We start from the raw sequence: 16,852 nt of genomic DNA, 5'->3' as shown, positions 1-16,852 counted from the left end.
AAGAGTTTCATGTTTCAACATTGCATTCTCCAGAACAGATGTTAAGTTTTTGAAAAACTGAGCAGATGTTATGCCTATGGGGTTCCAATATATATTAAGGCATGCAATCTTTATCAAGCTGATAGTGACGTAAGAGCATTGTATATATGCATTAGAAGAGGGTGTGGAACAGAGCTGAATGCCTGCTAAAGAGTTCGAAGCCGTGAGCAAGCCTGATATGGGTCTGCCTCTGGTTGCCTTTATAGCTGGATTGAACAACACATCGTAATTATTCCACGTTGGTGTAGTGGAGAGCCATGTTTCTTGCAGAAAAATTAGATCGTAATCCCCCAATATGCTCTCCTTGTTGTTAATTAAATGAGTAAACCCTCGTGTGTTCCAGCTCACTACAGCTAGCTCTACAAACTCTTCATTACTAGCTAGTTACACTCAGGTCATATAATTTTGTGCTTTATACATAGTTTTTGTAAGGTCAGCAGGATTTCTTGAGGTGTAAGGTTGGAAACTGTGTGCTGGTTTCAGGCAAGATTTAATTTGTCCTTGATTATTTTCATTATGGGTGAGTAAAAATCCCAAGTTAGACAAGTCCTGTTGCGCAGCCCAGATAATGTTATGAATGACTAATGACCGGGACCATATCAGAACTATGGTATTGTCATCTGCTATTGGGAATTCAATTTGATCAAGATCTTGTGACTGAATTTCTTGTAATGATTTCACGTCGGCAAAAAGTCTTAGGATACTTTGTCGATTCATGTTATATGACAAACCTAAGTCCTGTCGGCACGAAAGTGTTACAGAATGTCTGTTTTCCACCTTTACTATCAGGGTGTTAGATAGCATTGATGTTTTGCCTGAAGAAGATTTTACATTTGGAACAGACTGCAAGCTTGTCCAGTGTCTTTCATTAGCTTTTTTTGGGGGAGATACCAACTGTGATCTGGTATTGAGTTGCCACAAACGCGCAATAGAATCTCTGATTTCATTCAGATCTGTTTGTAATGAATTATTGTAACTCGAGTGGTTTTGGCTCTTATTTTCAACACCAGAGGGAACGGAATCAGCAAACGAAACTCGCTTTACTGGGATATTTGTTGTTGCACTCATTTTTGGCATAGTATCAGAGTGAGTAACAGTGGAGCATTTAGCTGGGCCATTAGTTATAATTGGAAAGATTGGTGGTTCAAACTTCCGAGATTCAAGTCAATTTCATGTCTTAAGGCCTTTCTTGCTGCTGCTAAGTCATTGCCAACATCATTATTATCTATTTTCTGATCACCAGAGATGACTGGTATTGGATTCAAGAGCACATCAGAATTTTTGTCATATGCAGATTGCTGTTTTTCAGCCAATTTAATAAGTTCATCTAGTGGGGGATGGTCTGCAATTTCTTTTGACAATTGAATAGAATCTGCTTGTTTATTATTTTTTTCCTCAGATTAGCTAAGGCAACATATTTTTTCGTTATGAGACTCGCAGCCGCTGTCGATCTCATATTTGCTTTAGCAAGGGTATTGATAAATTGTTTAGTAGAAGAATTCCCTGGTTGCTTTGTAGTTTTTTCATTTTTTGGCTTTTATTTTTGTTCTGAGAGTTTATTACAGTTCTTCTTTTTTGACTTAATTATGGCTTCATTAGCCACTTTCATGTCAAAAACAGAATGCGTAGGTTGGGATTTATGTCCACAATCTGACTTTTGTTCCCCTCGCAAGAACGGGCAGTTCGGGTGCTGATCAGTGGAAGTGACTGTTGCAATTTTTTCTTTTATAATACCTTCAACAAACGGTATGTCCGATTTGACATTTTGTTGGCAATTAGACATATGGGAAGGGAGATGTATTTGTGAGTCCAAAATCACTTCTATGATTCCACAGTCATTGTCTTCAAATGTTTGGGTGGCAGCACAAACTCCTATCATGTTGGTTTTTAAATTTCCATCTTGTTTCTGAGCCAACAACTGCGTTATTTCATTTTGATGATCAATAATGAGGCTCAATTTGTTATTTATGTCATTGTGCCTAGAGTTCGCAACTGAGTTGCGTTTCTTTTGATCTATTTCCATGGCTTTGATATTCTCAGCCACATACTTCAATGAACCATCAACAGTTTCAAAAAGTTTCGCAAGAGCCATAAGGGCGATGTTCATAACTTCTAGAGTTAGCGTTGTAGATTTCGAGGAATTAAATACTTTTTCTGAGCTCAGAGGGGTTGGAGGAATGTAGGAAACATCTAGCGTGGATATGCTGCTTTCCGATGGTTTAAACAACTCAGGAGATTTAGATAAATTAGATTCACCTGCTCTAAACGAGGAGCTCAGATTATTGACATCTGAGATGTTTGTGATTCCTTTTAAAGTGTCAATCGTTTTGGGAGCTCCTACAAGTGGGTCACCTAAAGAAACATTTTCTAGCAGCATACTACCGGTTAGTGGAAAAGGCATTTCTGGTAAGTTGATATTTCCTTCGGCATGCATAGGAGAACTAGCAGGCACAGTATCTTTAGCTAAACACTGTATGGAATCGGCTGGCACACAAACAGCAATATCAGCAATAGTGCTTTGTAAATCAACCTTAGCCATACACATTACAGGGTCAATCGGCAAACCTTCATTTGATGCTAGAACCAGAGGCACAAATGCAGTAGGAAGAAGACTTACAGCAGATTTACTCTTCACTCCAAACCCATAGTTCCGAATGTCAACATTGTGTTTAATAGGCGTTTTCAGCTTTTCCTTTGTTTTCATTTTGTTTTTAGGTAATAGTTGTTTAGGAGTTGAACACAACTTTTTTGTCGCCTTTGCAGAGGATCGTTCCTCTGGAGGTGCTTGGGATTCTGACATGATCCGTTGGCGTATATCAAACGGCATTTCCGTTGTAAGACGATATGGTTCGCTGGGTTTGCGAATCATTTGAATCCGCACACTACAAACGCCACACTTGGTGGGAGAAGACTGGGAAAAAAAAAAAAAAAAAAAGGAGTGGCGCTTTTTTGAAAGTGGTTCAGCTGCGCTACCAACTGAGTGGATAGAAAGGGCACCCCCGTAACGCACCGGACGCCGCAGCGAAGCGGCAAAGCGGGACTTCACGGGGCTTCCACGGGTGCACGCGGTTCCTGTTCTTATAGACCCGCCTTTCAATCAAGAGTGAAGGCTATACAAACAAAGAAATTAAACAAGTATAAGTGTCAGTACACTTTTAAAATATCTTAAAAGAAAAGTCAATGTGGTGAGCCAATTCACCTCCTGGGTATTGCAGTCCAAATAGCAGTGAATCAGCTTGCAAACAGCAAATGAGTGGGCAGCAGAAAAGCGACTCCGGGCAAAGCGGGACTTCACGGGGCTTCCACGCGTGCGCGCGCACGGTGCGTGCGCGTTCCTGTTCTTAAAGACCCGCCTTCCAATCAAGAGTGAAGGCTCCTGGGTATTGCAGTCTGAATAGCAGTGAATCAGCTTGCAAACAGCAAATGAGTGGGCAGCAGAAAAGCGACTCTGGGCAAAGCGGGACTTCACAGGGCTTCCACGGGTTGACTGGACATCATATGATGATACAGTTGGGTGGCAATTGCAGGCTATTGACACCTGTCATATATTGGACTATGGCCAGGTTATGAAGCTATTGCTTTACATATACACAGACTAACATGTTTGCAGTATTAATAAGTGACCACATCAGTGAAAGGCAGAAACAGGGTAGAAGAGTTATAGTTATAGTAGATGAAGCATGAAAATGGGACATTGATATTGATATTTTATTTCTATCGCGCTCGTACACAAGTGTTTCAGAGCGCGGCAAGGGAGGGGAACAGGGTAGAACAAAACAACAATCTCACTAGGCCCAGTGGCATTGAGAACATGCAAGTGCATGGGAGAGGGGGAAGGGAAAAGTACATGGAAGGGGGAGAAGTGGAAAGTCCGGAGCAAAGGAGAAACAGACTGACGATGCAGACTGAAGAAAGATGGATGGAGATGCTTAATGGCAGATCAAACACACTTATTTTCGCAATATGCCAATTCCTGCAGGAAATTCTAAACCTTGGCAAATATGTAAAGAATTGAAAGGAAACCCCGCAAAACTGGAGACAAATGAAAAGTTTAAAAATTAAACTATAACATTTTATTTAAAAAAAAGGAGAAACAGATAAATAATAGTAAATAAATAAATAAATAATAAATGCAACAAACAGTGGCAGTGCAGCCAGCACTACCACTGCAGCCAGGACATGTATGATACACTTTAGTTACAGCTGCTTACTGAATTTCACATTGTGGAAAAATGCAGCATTGAACTCTTTAGTTTCCGGAATTGGGCATGAAAAAAAAGTAGGGCCTGATACTGTTGTTAGCAACGAGAATAATATGTTCATGCAGGTGTTTTTGAAGTGGCTATTGAATTACTGTTGTGGTTGACCTAATGGGAGAAATCCTATTTTTAGAATCCTAGCACAAACCAAAGTTCCTCTTCTGCGCTTATTTCTTTTTTCCAAAACAAGTATTGATGGAAGTTTGTATGTATACAAATGTAAACAGTGTTAATTCCTTTCCAAGGAAAAATAATAATTTCACTCTAAGATAAAAACGTTCCAACAACTCTAAAATTAACACATTACTTGACCAACACCTGTTCAACAAGATCTGTTATAACTTCCCAATAAGCCACCCATATCAATTAGCTCAACTCCTTTACAAAATAAATAACAAAGCCAATAATCTTAATAATTATTCATATACTCTGTTAAGATTTCAATGCATATTTTAATGATATAAACATCTCTTAACTATTCACTATCGCTTATATCCTTCTATTAATGCTAGACATCCAATAGAAATCTAGTCCAGACCTCTCAGTTCATAAATGCATCACATGTTTAGTGTGTTAGTAGAGCTTCTGGAGGGTCCCCCCTTAAACATGTTACAGTAGTTTCTTAATGCACCAGAAGCGCGGCGTGATAGCCACGATTACCAAATACTGCCAACCGCGTGGTTATAATGCCTTAAGAAACTACAGTAATGTGCTCATGAAGACATATTTTATCTGAAGATCTCAGACTAAATGTGTTACCAGCGGGACACATGTATCTTTGTGGAAGAAACAAAAAGACACAATAGTTGTAGCTCCCTTTTGTGATAAGACTAATGAACGCGTAATGCACTCTGGTTTACTTTGCCCGGGGTATATGTCTATAAGAAAAAAAAATCTGGGTCTACCCTGATGTTTTTGCTGCAGATACCAGACATACGCAGTTGCACGGACAGTACAACATTATCTGCAAGGTGCAGTACGAATATGGGAAGAATACAGGAAAGCAGGTAAATATTCACGAGATGCTTACATTTACATACCGTCTTATTTGTTTCATATGCATATTCTGTCGGAGCTATAGAGACTGGGGTGAGAACCAGTCAGACAGGGTAATAGGGGACAGGGATGATGACGAGTGAGGAGTGGTAACTGGGGACTGGGGCACTTAAAATTGACGTTGGGCAGAGGAGGACTGGGAAAAGGAAGAGGTCAGCATGGCAATAGGGGACTGGGACCACGAAGAGTGAGGTGGGTTTAATGGGGAACTGAGGGAGGAAGAGGGAAGTGGTGTAATAGGGTATTGGGAGAAGTGGAAGTGTGACGCTGGGTAATGGGGGACTGGGATGAGGAAGAGTGAGACGGGGCAATGGGGACTGTGATAAGAAAGATTGAAGTGGAGGTAACTGGGTATTCAGATGGGGAAGAGTGAGGTGCAGTAATAGCGGATTAGGATGAGGTAGAGTGAGGCGGATAATACGGCGACTGGTATGCGGGAGAGTGTGGCGGGCCAATGGAGAACATGATGAGCATGATTGAATCCAGGGTAATGGGGACTGGGATGAGGAAGAGTGATGTAAGTTAATATGGATTGGGACAAGGAAGAGTGAGGCTAGGGTAATTGGGGACTGAGATGACAAATATTGAGCTGGGGCAATTGAGGGCTGGAATGTAGAACAATGATATGGTGGCAATGGAGGACTGGGACAAGGAGGAATAAGACTGTTAAAGGGGACTGAGATGAGATAGATTGAGGTGGTATTGATGGGTACTTGGATGAGGAAGAGTAAGGTGGGCTATTGGGGCTAGGGATTAGGAAGAGTGAGACAGTGGTACTAGATGATTGTTATGAGAAAGAGTGTGGCAGGATAACTGGAGACTTGGATGAGGAAAGGTGAGGGGGTAATGGATGTATGGGACGAGGAAGACTAATGAGGGTAATTGGTGATTGGGATGAGAAAAAGCAAGTCAAGGGAGATGGAGACTGGGATGAGGAAGAGTGAGACGGGTGATGGGTACTGGCACGTGGAAGTTTGAGGCATGAGTAATGGGGGACTGGATTCCATAAAAGTAAAGGGAGTAATTGCTGGACAAGGACGAAAAAGAATGAGTGTGGCTTAATACAGGGTGATGGAGTCATAGGTGAGTGAGGTAGGGCAATGGTGTGCTGGTACAAGGGAGAGTGTGGCAGAGGCAATATGGGACTGGGCCATGGTAGAGTGAGGTAAGGTTAATGGTGAATGGGACAATGATGAGTGAGGCACGGGTAATGGGGGACTGAGAAGAAGTAGAGTGAGTAACTGGTTGGTAATGGGGGGCTGAAATGAGGTGAGACAGGTAATTGGGGACAAGGAAGTGTGAGATGGTGTAATGGGGAACTGGTATGAGGAAGATTGAGTTGATGGTAATGTGGGATTGGGACAAGGAAGAGTGAGGTGGTGCAATGTGGGATGAGGAAGAGTGAGGCATGATAATGAAGAACTGGGTTGTGGAAGAGAGAGACATGTATAATGGGGGATGCATATTTTAAAAAGTGTGACAGATTAAAGGGGAAGTAGAATGAGGAAGAGTGGTGTGTGAGTGATGAAGGAATGGAATGAAAAAAAAGTCAGGCTAGTGCCATGGGGAACTGGGGTGAAGAAGATTGAGGTGATGCAATGGGAGACTGCAATACGGAAGAACGAGGTGGAGGAATGGGGAAACGACCATTATGTGTAAAGCAGCTGTAATGATTAAGCATGAGGAAAGGTAATGGGAGGCTGGGAGAATGAAAAGTAAAGGTAGTGTACTGGGTGACTTGGACAAGGAGATTAATGACAGGTAATAGTTGATTGGGATGAGAAAACATGAGGTGAGGAACTAGGGACTGGTATGCAGAAGAGTGAGGTGAGTGGTGGGGGACTGGGATGAGGACGAGTGAGGCAAGATAATCTGAGACTGGAACGAAGGAGCAGGGTAATGTGGTACTGGGATGAAGAAGACTGAGGCAGGGGTAATGTGGGACTGGGATGAAGAAGACTGAGGATTGGGGCAATGTTATGTAGAGAGTGAGACAGGCTAATCGGAGAGCAGGACAACAAAGAATTAGGAGGTGGAATAGGGAACTGGGATGAGGAAAAGTAATCTAAAGATAAAGGGTGATTGGGATGCAGAAGACTCAGACAGGAGCAATGGGAGATGGGGATGAGAAAGAGTGATGTGGAGTAATGGGGGAATGGGACAAGAAGAGTGATGCAGTGCTAATTGGAGCCTGGAACAAAGAAGAGTAAGTTGGAGGTAATTATGAGCTGAGATGAGGGAGAGTGAGACTGGGATAATAGAAGATTGGGATTAGCAAAAGTAAGGTGGGGCAATGTTAGTTGGGACAAGGACCAATAAGGTGAGGTAATGGGGGGCTTGAACAAGAAGGAATGAGGCTGGGGTAATGGGAGACTGGGATGAGGAAGAGTGAGGTGGGTGTAACAGGGACTGGGACAATGGAGAGTGAGGAATAGTTTAAGGGGGAAGGGATCAGCATAGGAAGAGTGAGGTGGGGTAAATAGAGACGTGGACAAGGAAGAATAAGGTGGGCTATTGCAGGACTGGGGCAAGAAAGAAGAAGACATGGCTAATGGCAGGCTGAGACAGGGAAGAGTGAAGCGAGGGAATGGCGAACTGGGACAGGCAAAGTGAAGTGTAGTTCATTGGGTACTGGGTTGAGTAAGAGTGAGAAAGGGCAATTGGAGACAGATGAGGACATGTGAGGTGCAGTGATGGGGAACTTGGACAAAGGTGAGTGAGGCAGGGACAATGGGGATCTGGGTGAGGATGAGTCAGCAGGGTATGTGGGAAATGAAATAATGGTTGAGGCACAGGTAATGGGAGACTGGGACAAGAAAGAGCAAGGCAGGGGTGGTGGGTGCTTGGATTGAAGAAGGAATAATGGAGTCTGGTGCAAAGAACCATCAGGTGGGGAAATGGGTGACTGGGACAAGGAACAGTGAGGATGGGGTTATCGGCAACCAAGATGAGGAAGAGGGAGGCAGACTAATTGGGGACTGGCACAAGGAAGAATGAGCTATGTATAAAAGGGGACTGGAAAGAGGGAGAGGGAGGTGGGTGGGAATACAGAACTGTGCTGAGGAAGAGGGGGCAGGGTGTAGTGGGGACTGTATTGAGGAAGAGGGAGTAAAATGCTAGACTGAGATGAGGAAAAGAAAGGTGGGATAAAGGGGGGCTGTGATGTTGAAGAGGGTGGAGGGGGAATGGAGGACTGGGACATGGAAGAGTGAGGCCGGTTGAATGGGAAAAGGGATGCGGAAGAGAGGGTACGATGTCCTTCATCACAGGATGTTTTTTCACAGGTTTTTTGCTGACAAATTTTTGCCGAAAAAACTCATCACATTTTTTGGGGGGTGTTAGAAAAATATATAAATTGGGTGTGGGTGTTAGGGAATATATAAAAAATTAAAGTGGGTAGGGGATTTGATGAGTTTTTTCATAAAAAAATCCACTGTGAAAAAACCCGCGAAAAAACATCCCACACGGAAATAACATGGAACCGAAGAGGGAGGAGGGGCTAAAGGGAGACTGGAAAGAGGAAGTGTGAGGCATGTATATTTGGTAATGGCATGAGGAAAAGTGAGGCCAGGATATGGGGGACTGGGATGTGGATCTTTGGGGAGAGGTAATTGGGGCCTGGGTCAATTAAGAATGAGGTGGGGCAATGGTTGACTGGGACAAACAATATAGAGGCAAGGCAATGACAGAGTATGATGAGGAAGAGTGAGGGGAAGTAAAGGGAAACTGGAATGAGGAAGAGTGAGGTGGGTTACTAGAGAACTGGGACAAAGCGAAGCAACACAGGTTACTGGCAAACTGGGATGAGGAAGAGTGAGACAGGGACTGTGATGAGAAAGTGGGATGCTGAGTTAATGCGGGATTGAAATGAGGAAGAATGAGGTAGGTTAATGGGGGCTTAGGATGAGGAAGAGTGATGCAGAGCAATAAAAGACTGGTATGAGGAAGTGTGAGACTTAGTAATGGCGGAATCGAATGAGGAAAATCAGGTGGGTATACATTGGACTGGGACAAGGAAGAGTGAGGTGGGGTAATGGGGGCTGGGAGAAGGAAGAGTGGGTGGATAACGGGCAACTGGGAGGATGAGGAGTCAGACAGGTAAATGGGGAATTGGAATGAGTAAGAGTGAGGAAAGGGTAATGGGACTGAGATGAGGAACAGTGAGTGTTAAGATGAATTTCTAAACTCTGATCTTGTGGGCAGAGGTTTAGAAGGCCACCCTAGTTTAGTGAAAGAGGGGAACTTTCATGACAAGCCAGAAAAATCAGGGCAGGTGGTCAAGACCAAGTCCCAGGATGGGTGAGAGTGATCGGAAGCCCACAATGAGCACACACAATAACAAAGCACAGATTACTTTTAGACAAGTATATAGTACAAATATATATACATTTATTGTCAGCTGGACCAATTGACACAAATAAACTTCAGTTATATAAAAACAGTTACCACACAATGCCTATACTAAGTAATATATATACAATACATTTCTAAAGCAACAAACCAGTAAAACACAGCCACAACCTGTAAGGAAAAGGATGAGTTAGCACACTAGGAGCATTAGACAGTTCTTCAGAGTAATTCCCTGACTTTCACAGTCCAGCCCTAAGAAGTGGGAGTCTTGTGCTCAACAGAACAGCTGTGCGTAAAAACACACTATTGCACAGGCAGAACAAAATGCGGGTCTTCTTGAGGGAGGAGTAGCGAGTCATGAAGGGGCTTGAGGTGATGAAGAATTAGTTCCTACTATTCGAGTAGGTTCTGCGCTTGGCAGCTGAGCAGTGTTCAAAAGGTGAGAATAGCTAGGGAGCACAGGCTAACCCAGCCAAAAGCAAATACCTTTTTAGGGATATGCATGCGTAAAAGAGATTGTTTGTGCCAGGGGGCCACCAGTAAGTGATGCAAGTACTCACCGCCCCTCGGCAAAGTCTGGACCAAACTTTGCCAGTTTATTTGAGGCCGCTAGTGGGTTCGAGTTCTGCAGTTTCGTTGCTCTCTGACTCTCAGCGGCTGCAGGATAGATTGATGGTCCGTGACGGGACAGATGCCTTTTCTCAGTTTCCGAAGGAGATACAAAGAAACTTCTGGTACAGCAGGCGTTAGAGCACAGGAGGGCAGGTCAGCAAGGCACCTATAGTGACCGTCACCAACATGTAGTAATGCAGGAATGACAGATTTGCACAGGGATACGCACTCTCCTTATTCGCAACCCAGAGAAGTTAGGCTTACAAAAGTTGGTGGGAGATGGCATAGGACCAGAAGCAAGCAAAGTCCAAAGTCTCAGGTTTCAAGTCGAGACGACTGTGACTCTGCTGGATACCTGACAGTAGAGCTGGGCATTTCAGTGGATGCCCCAGTAGCACTTCTGAAAGGGCTCCTTTGGTGTGTAAGCAGGGGGCGCCAAGCGTAGTTGTTCACACTTCCCCCAGGGGCAAAGTACCCTGGCAGGCCTCCTTGATCGATGAAGAAATAAGGGATCCAACACGACAGCAGAGGGTGATGGATGCCAAACCTTCCAAGTGTCTCCAGTGGGTTCACAAGTCAGTTTCTTTGTTAAAAGATGCTTGGCTCCTTCTGTAGTTCCAGAAGAACTCAGGTGATTGAACTGGAATGGATTCAGAGCCTCTTGTCTGATCTAAGATTAGCTTTGCGCCAAAATCCAGGACTTCCAATCAAAGATCTGCTCTCATGCAGGCATGGTGGTCCCAGTCAATCAGGCACTCCAGACTTCCTAGCACCAGTAGTGTGGATTGGGACCAGACAGTTCCAACCCACTTCCTGGGCACACACACAGAAGCCAGCGAAAGAGATTTTTTTTCGCTGGAGGCAGCATGCCCAAATAAGGAAAACCCAGGTCACTCGACCTGGGGGAAGGCAAGGGACAAAATGGTCACAGGAAAGAACAAAAGACTTTGTGGGCTTGGCCATTTTCGGACCTGGCCACAGTCATAAACCAAAAGCCGTAAACACAATGTGATCCTATAAAAAGAAGTAACACACTTAGAAAAAAGTAACTGCTGCCATCAGTTTGTCCCAGTCACACTTGTACAATCACCCAAAACATTTTAATAGGGCCATAAAACAAAAAAGGACCCCAACGCATGGTACTGGAAGGTACATTGTGCACTGTTAAAAAGTTAATAAGAAATGGTAACATAGTCAAAACTACGGGAGACATGGTTTCCCAGTACTGACAGTCTGAAGGACATGTCAGTTTCCCCATAACAAGTGAGCAAACGCCGAGGCGAGCGCAGCTAAAAGCTCTGTTCCACTGGCAAAAGTGAGGATAGGATAGCCAAACAAAAGCAAAAGGTTTTGACGGGGGGGGAGGGTCTACAAATGGAGGCAAAATTACACATTGATGAAATCTTTCCTAACATTCACCCCTCGGATGTGATTGAAGTCTGCTGGATGTGTGCGAGGCCTGGGATGAGAAACCACAGGATAAACTAATGGAAGCAAGTGGAAATAATATCCAAAGATTTCTTCGTGGGCGATGCTAATAGATGATTTCTAACTGTGGGAGTCAGATTTTCGTGAACTCCTTTTCAATGCAGTGTACTGGTCAAGGTCATCTTACGAGACCATTGTTGTGAATATTTTCCTGCCCTACTTTGAAGAGCAAGAATGAACTATGCCATTTATGTAAGATAATACCCAGCATTTATAGCAGTGTATGGGTGTTTGTCACGCTGTGGAGACCAGAGTGCGCATCCGACAATCAACATATAGTTTGTGGGTTTTCTAGCCCCTGAATATGGTCCTTTCAATGAACTATAGGGACTGAAACATGTTGGGCATATAAAAGTACAACACAACAGTGCCATTTATTGATTTAGTATTAGGCCTATGTGTTGGGTGTTCTGTGGGAACCGCGTATTGATGTTATTTATGTAGATTTATGTATTTTGTATTGTGGATGCTTTTGGGGATTTTATATGTGGTGTAACCGTACCCATTTATTAACTTTTGAAGTTTTTAGCATTATTAAAATGTTTTTGCAAATACCCTGTGAACTGTATTGATGTGGTGATTTGTGTCAGTGATCACCTGTATGTAATTTTGTGAAATGTTGTTTTGATTTTGCTCTCTTTTTTTACAAAAAGTATGAGTTTCCCCAGTAAGTAGAGATTGAGCCTTATTGTTTTTTGACTAGGGCAGACTTGGGGTATATAACCAATTTGTAACTGTCTTGGATTGACAGAATACACATAGTTGGGCCCCAGGAGGAGGGAGCCGGGAGCGAGGCCAAGGAACCTGCTGGTTTACCTCACCTCCTATAGTCAGAAGGAGAGTATTCTGAGTGTGAAGAGAGGCCAAGGGAGCATTACGGTGAAAGGCTCACAGATTCAACTGTTTCAGGATCTAGTGTTGTCAACTGTGTAGAAGCGAAAGGCAATGGGACCGGTAACAAGGGCGTCCAATGCAAACTGCATTTCATACAAATGGACCTTCCTGTTTGGTTAACTGGAAGGCATGCAAAATCGAATAACAACATGTATGGAGGGCCTAGCACTGTTGCACTATGAAGAGGAGTACAGAGATTCCACGCAATGACCTGGGCCATCTCCCCAGCATGGACCCAGACAGTGGGAATGGGCCAAAGGGCAGGCGTCGATGGGGGTTCGGGGTGCATTTGAAAGGCCCGCAGTGGCGACCTACGAAGGGTGGTTGAGAGGAGGCCATGGAATCTGATCGGAAGGGTGTAGCCAGTTGGGTGTACCCCATGTGATTTCTCGGTTCAGAGCCTTCTGGTGGGTCTCCGAGGGTATCGTAGGCTCTCTAGCCCTGGCCTGGGAAGATTGTTTGTGGAAGGGAGTGGGGTTTGGTATGGGGACAAGGGGAGAAGGCTGCTGTGGTTTTGTTACCAGTTGGGGAGGGGGGATGGCTAGGGGGAGGAGGATTCAGGTGGGTGGGGGGAGGGGACGAGTTGATAGTAGCAGGAAATGGGCTTGGTCCGCGAAAGGCATAAGGAACGCAATGGGTATTGAGTGCGATCTAACCCCAGCAGAGGACAGTCAAGATACAGGGCCTCATCACAAGTCTGGCAGTCCGGAAATAAAGGTGCCAGTAGCAATGTACCGGCACCCTTTCCGGACTGGCAGACAACAGCTATGCCAGCCGGAGCAAAGGGGCCCAGCAGGTCTGCCTTGCTGTGCGCATAGGTCAGGGTAAGCACGGTTACCATGAAGCACTGGCACTGCTGACAACAGTGTCGGTACTTCCATGCACCCATTCCCATGGAGTCATACGGGACTCCACGGGAATGGGGTACAACATTTTCTGCCGCCTGATATCCCGGGCCACCAGGACTTTTAATGTCCCTGTGGCACCAGGATCTCAGGTGCCACAAACGGTATAACAGGGTTGGCAGCAGTCCGCCGGTGGCACCGGTGGGTTACCGCCAACCTCCTAATGAGGCCCATTGTCATATAATGTAAGAGTGCTGAGCTCCCCAGTGAAATGCAAAAAGGTGGAGCCACAAATTGAAAGGGGACAGGTGGATATCATCTTGCTATAAGAGACACATGTAAAAAAGTGAATAAGGGGGCTATCTGATTGGAACAATTCTCCTGATTCTATCAAGCAAATGCCCAGGGGAAAACAGTGCGGGTCCTGATAAGTTTAACAATTAATTCAACACTAAAATAGTTCAAACTCAAGCAGACCTGGAAGGCAGATACCTCTTCCTGCAAGTACAAATGGAACATAATTAGGTGACACTAGCTACAGTATTTGCCCTGAATGCGGGTCAGGATGATTCCTGTGAGAGGTAGCGGCTAAACTAGAATGGTTTGACAATGTGGCCTTGTGTGATGTTTGGCAGACCATGAGGGGACAGGAAAGGGGATACATGTGTTTTGTGCGTGCGTACCAGTCTTTATCCAGGATAGAATACGTATGGGCTGTGACTACCCTGATAGGGCACCTGGAGGTGGTGGACCTGGGGTTAATTTCGCTCTCAGACCATGCCCCGATAATGGTGACAATAAAAGAGAGGGGGCCACAGAGTGGACTATGAAGCTAAATGTTCCCAGGGAGATACTGAATGACAGCTACTGAATGACACAGTGATGGTGTATGCAACATGGGAAAAGATAGAGGGATATTTTGCCACCAATGACAATCAGAACATGAAGCAAGAAGGTATCTGGGATGCCTTTAAACAGTGATGCGAGGGGATCTCATCATGCTCAAAGCACAGAGGGAGAAACAAAGAGGGGCAAGGCAAAAGAGCTAGAGGCCCAATGAGAGCAGTGATGCAGACTATAGCGTGAAAGAGGATGAGGGCTCTATATAAGCAATTGAAGGCTATCATGGGTCAACTTGAATTACTGCACACTCGTAAAACCGAAAGGTCCCTGTATGGGCCAACAGGGCAGACAGGCTGCTAGCTCGGCAATTGAAATGGGCAGAAGCAGCCAGGATGGTTCCCCAGTTAGCACGCCCAGATGGATCCAAGGTAACGAAGTCAGGGGCTCTTACGGAGAACTTTGCCAATTTCTACAAAGATCTAGAACATACTCCTGCATCAAGGCTGCATTACATAAAATACTCCTGCATCAGGGCTAGAGAGAAGCTATGTCACACGCTCTTCAGTATTATTGGGTTTTACTGCTACCAGTTGCAAAGTGTGTTAGAACCAATCCTCATTTTCCTCATCTCAATGTGGACTGCTGTTTGCTTCAACTCAGAAACTATTCTTCCACACATGTATTGAATCCTCTGTCTGCTCTTATCATATGCTGTACTTAAACACTTCCAGTATAGAAAGTTGCTCTTAACAAAGTTTGACATCTGGTTTTCTGTCGATTTAAGGCGAAGTCTCAGTTCTCTTCTCACTTTTGCAACAGAGGACTCCACATTTGTAGTCTGGAAATGACTTGGGTTTGCTTTTTCATTGCCCATATATGCTTAAGCCCTTTCACTTGACAAATCATCATTTTGAACAAGTCACTCTCACAATTCAGATTCAGGGTACATCATGTTCTTCACTAATACTGCTGTGTTCCCTTTACAAAAGATGTTCAAAGGACCACTGTACCATGGCATGTGTTGCGGTCCACTGTCCTGTTTCTAGCCTTAATATAATATTACCTGAATTATAGCAGGTAATCCTAAATATATATTACATTATCTCAAATAAATGTGCAATAGCTTGTTCCAAATCTGTATTTTAAATAGATAAATGTCAAATGGCCTCAAAATGTTTCTAGTTGTTCTGAGAAGGCATCAATTTGCAGCAAATTAATGTACAATGTTCTGAAAATATGTACAATATACATAAAATATTTTACAACATATGAAAAATATTTCTACTAACAAACCAGGTCTCCCTAAATATGCATATGAGTGCTGTAATGATGTCAATCTACGGAACAGGTCAGAATTTGAAATGTTTGATTATTTTACAAAGAAATGCCACTGCTCTAATAACCTCCACTACAATAAAACGGCCTCAAACTCTTGGAAAAGAACCAGGCTGTTTTTATTCTGAATTTTCAGATTTATTTTAATACATAAATACATAAATGAAAGGTGTTCCCCTAACATTTTTTTTTTTTTAAAACTTTTATTTTTGACGGCAGAGGTGCATAAGGCACAGACATAAGGCAACAAATGCATAGCAGTTACATCATAGAGCAGCACACCAAGAAGGATACAGCAATCACAACATTTACAACTGAGCGGTACCTGAAAATGAGCAAAAAAGTAGGGCCACACGCAGTGGGATCAGAGCCCGGCGGGGCAGGGGACAGTCCAGATTCGGGAGTGCCCTCGCTTTGGATGCTAAGGTAAGCGTTGAATTCAGCCCAAATATTCCTGTGGCGAGATTGGACGGGGAGCATAGACAAGTATTCTTCCTCACAATTTCGTGACCAGGTGAGTAAACGCAACCATTTCTGAAAGACCGGGGGAGAGGGGCTTTTCCAGCTCTGGAGTATACACTTTTTGGCAATCATACAGCCTATGTTTAGGAATTTAGCTAGGCGTCCGGTTTCATCAGTTTTCCAGGCCCCAAACAGAACCGCCAGGGGGTCAGGGTCAACCACAGTTGTCAGAGAGTGTTTTCAAGATGCTTTCCCAAAACCCAGATAGCTCCCTACAGGTCCAAAACATATGCAAGTGGTCAGCTTCCTCAGCCCCACAACGAGGGCACAGGCCCGCGGCGGTGCGGGTGAATGACGAGGTCATGTGTGGGGTATAGTAGAGCCTATTAAGGAGTTTGTACTGCATGGCGCGGTGACGGAAATTGAGGGAGACTCTTTTTGTGTGTAGGCACATTACGCCCCAGGCGCCATCGGATATCTCTAGGCCCAATTAATTTGCCCAATCGTCGCGCGCCATAAGCACTGGGACTGTGATGGTCTCCTGAAGGATCTTATATAGTGAAGAGATGACACCGCAGGCGCCGCCTGAGTTGGCAATGTATGCGATCGCCGGGTTATCCGGGGGCTCATCCAGAAATGAGGGCCATGTAGTACGGAACGCTGCCCGTA

This window comes from Ambystoma mexicanum, chromosome 10 (genome assembly GCF_040938575.1).
Source record: "Ambystoma mexicanum isolate Mex_15411 chromosome 10, UKY_AmexF1_1, whole genome shotgun sequence".
In the NCBI taxonomy this organism is placed as follows: domain Eukaryota; kingdom Metazoa; phylum Chordata; class Amphibia; order Caudata; family Ambystomatidae; genus Ambystoma; species Ambystoma mexicanum.
Note: the sequence above shows the minus strand (reverse complement) of the source record.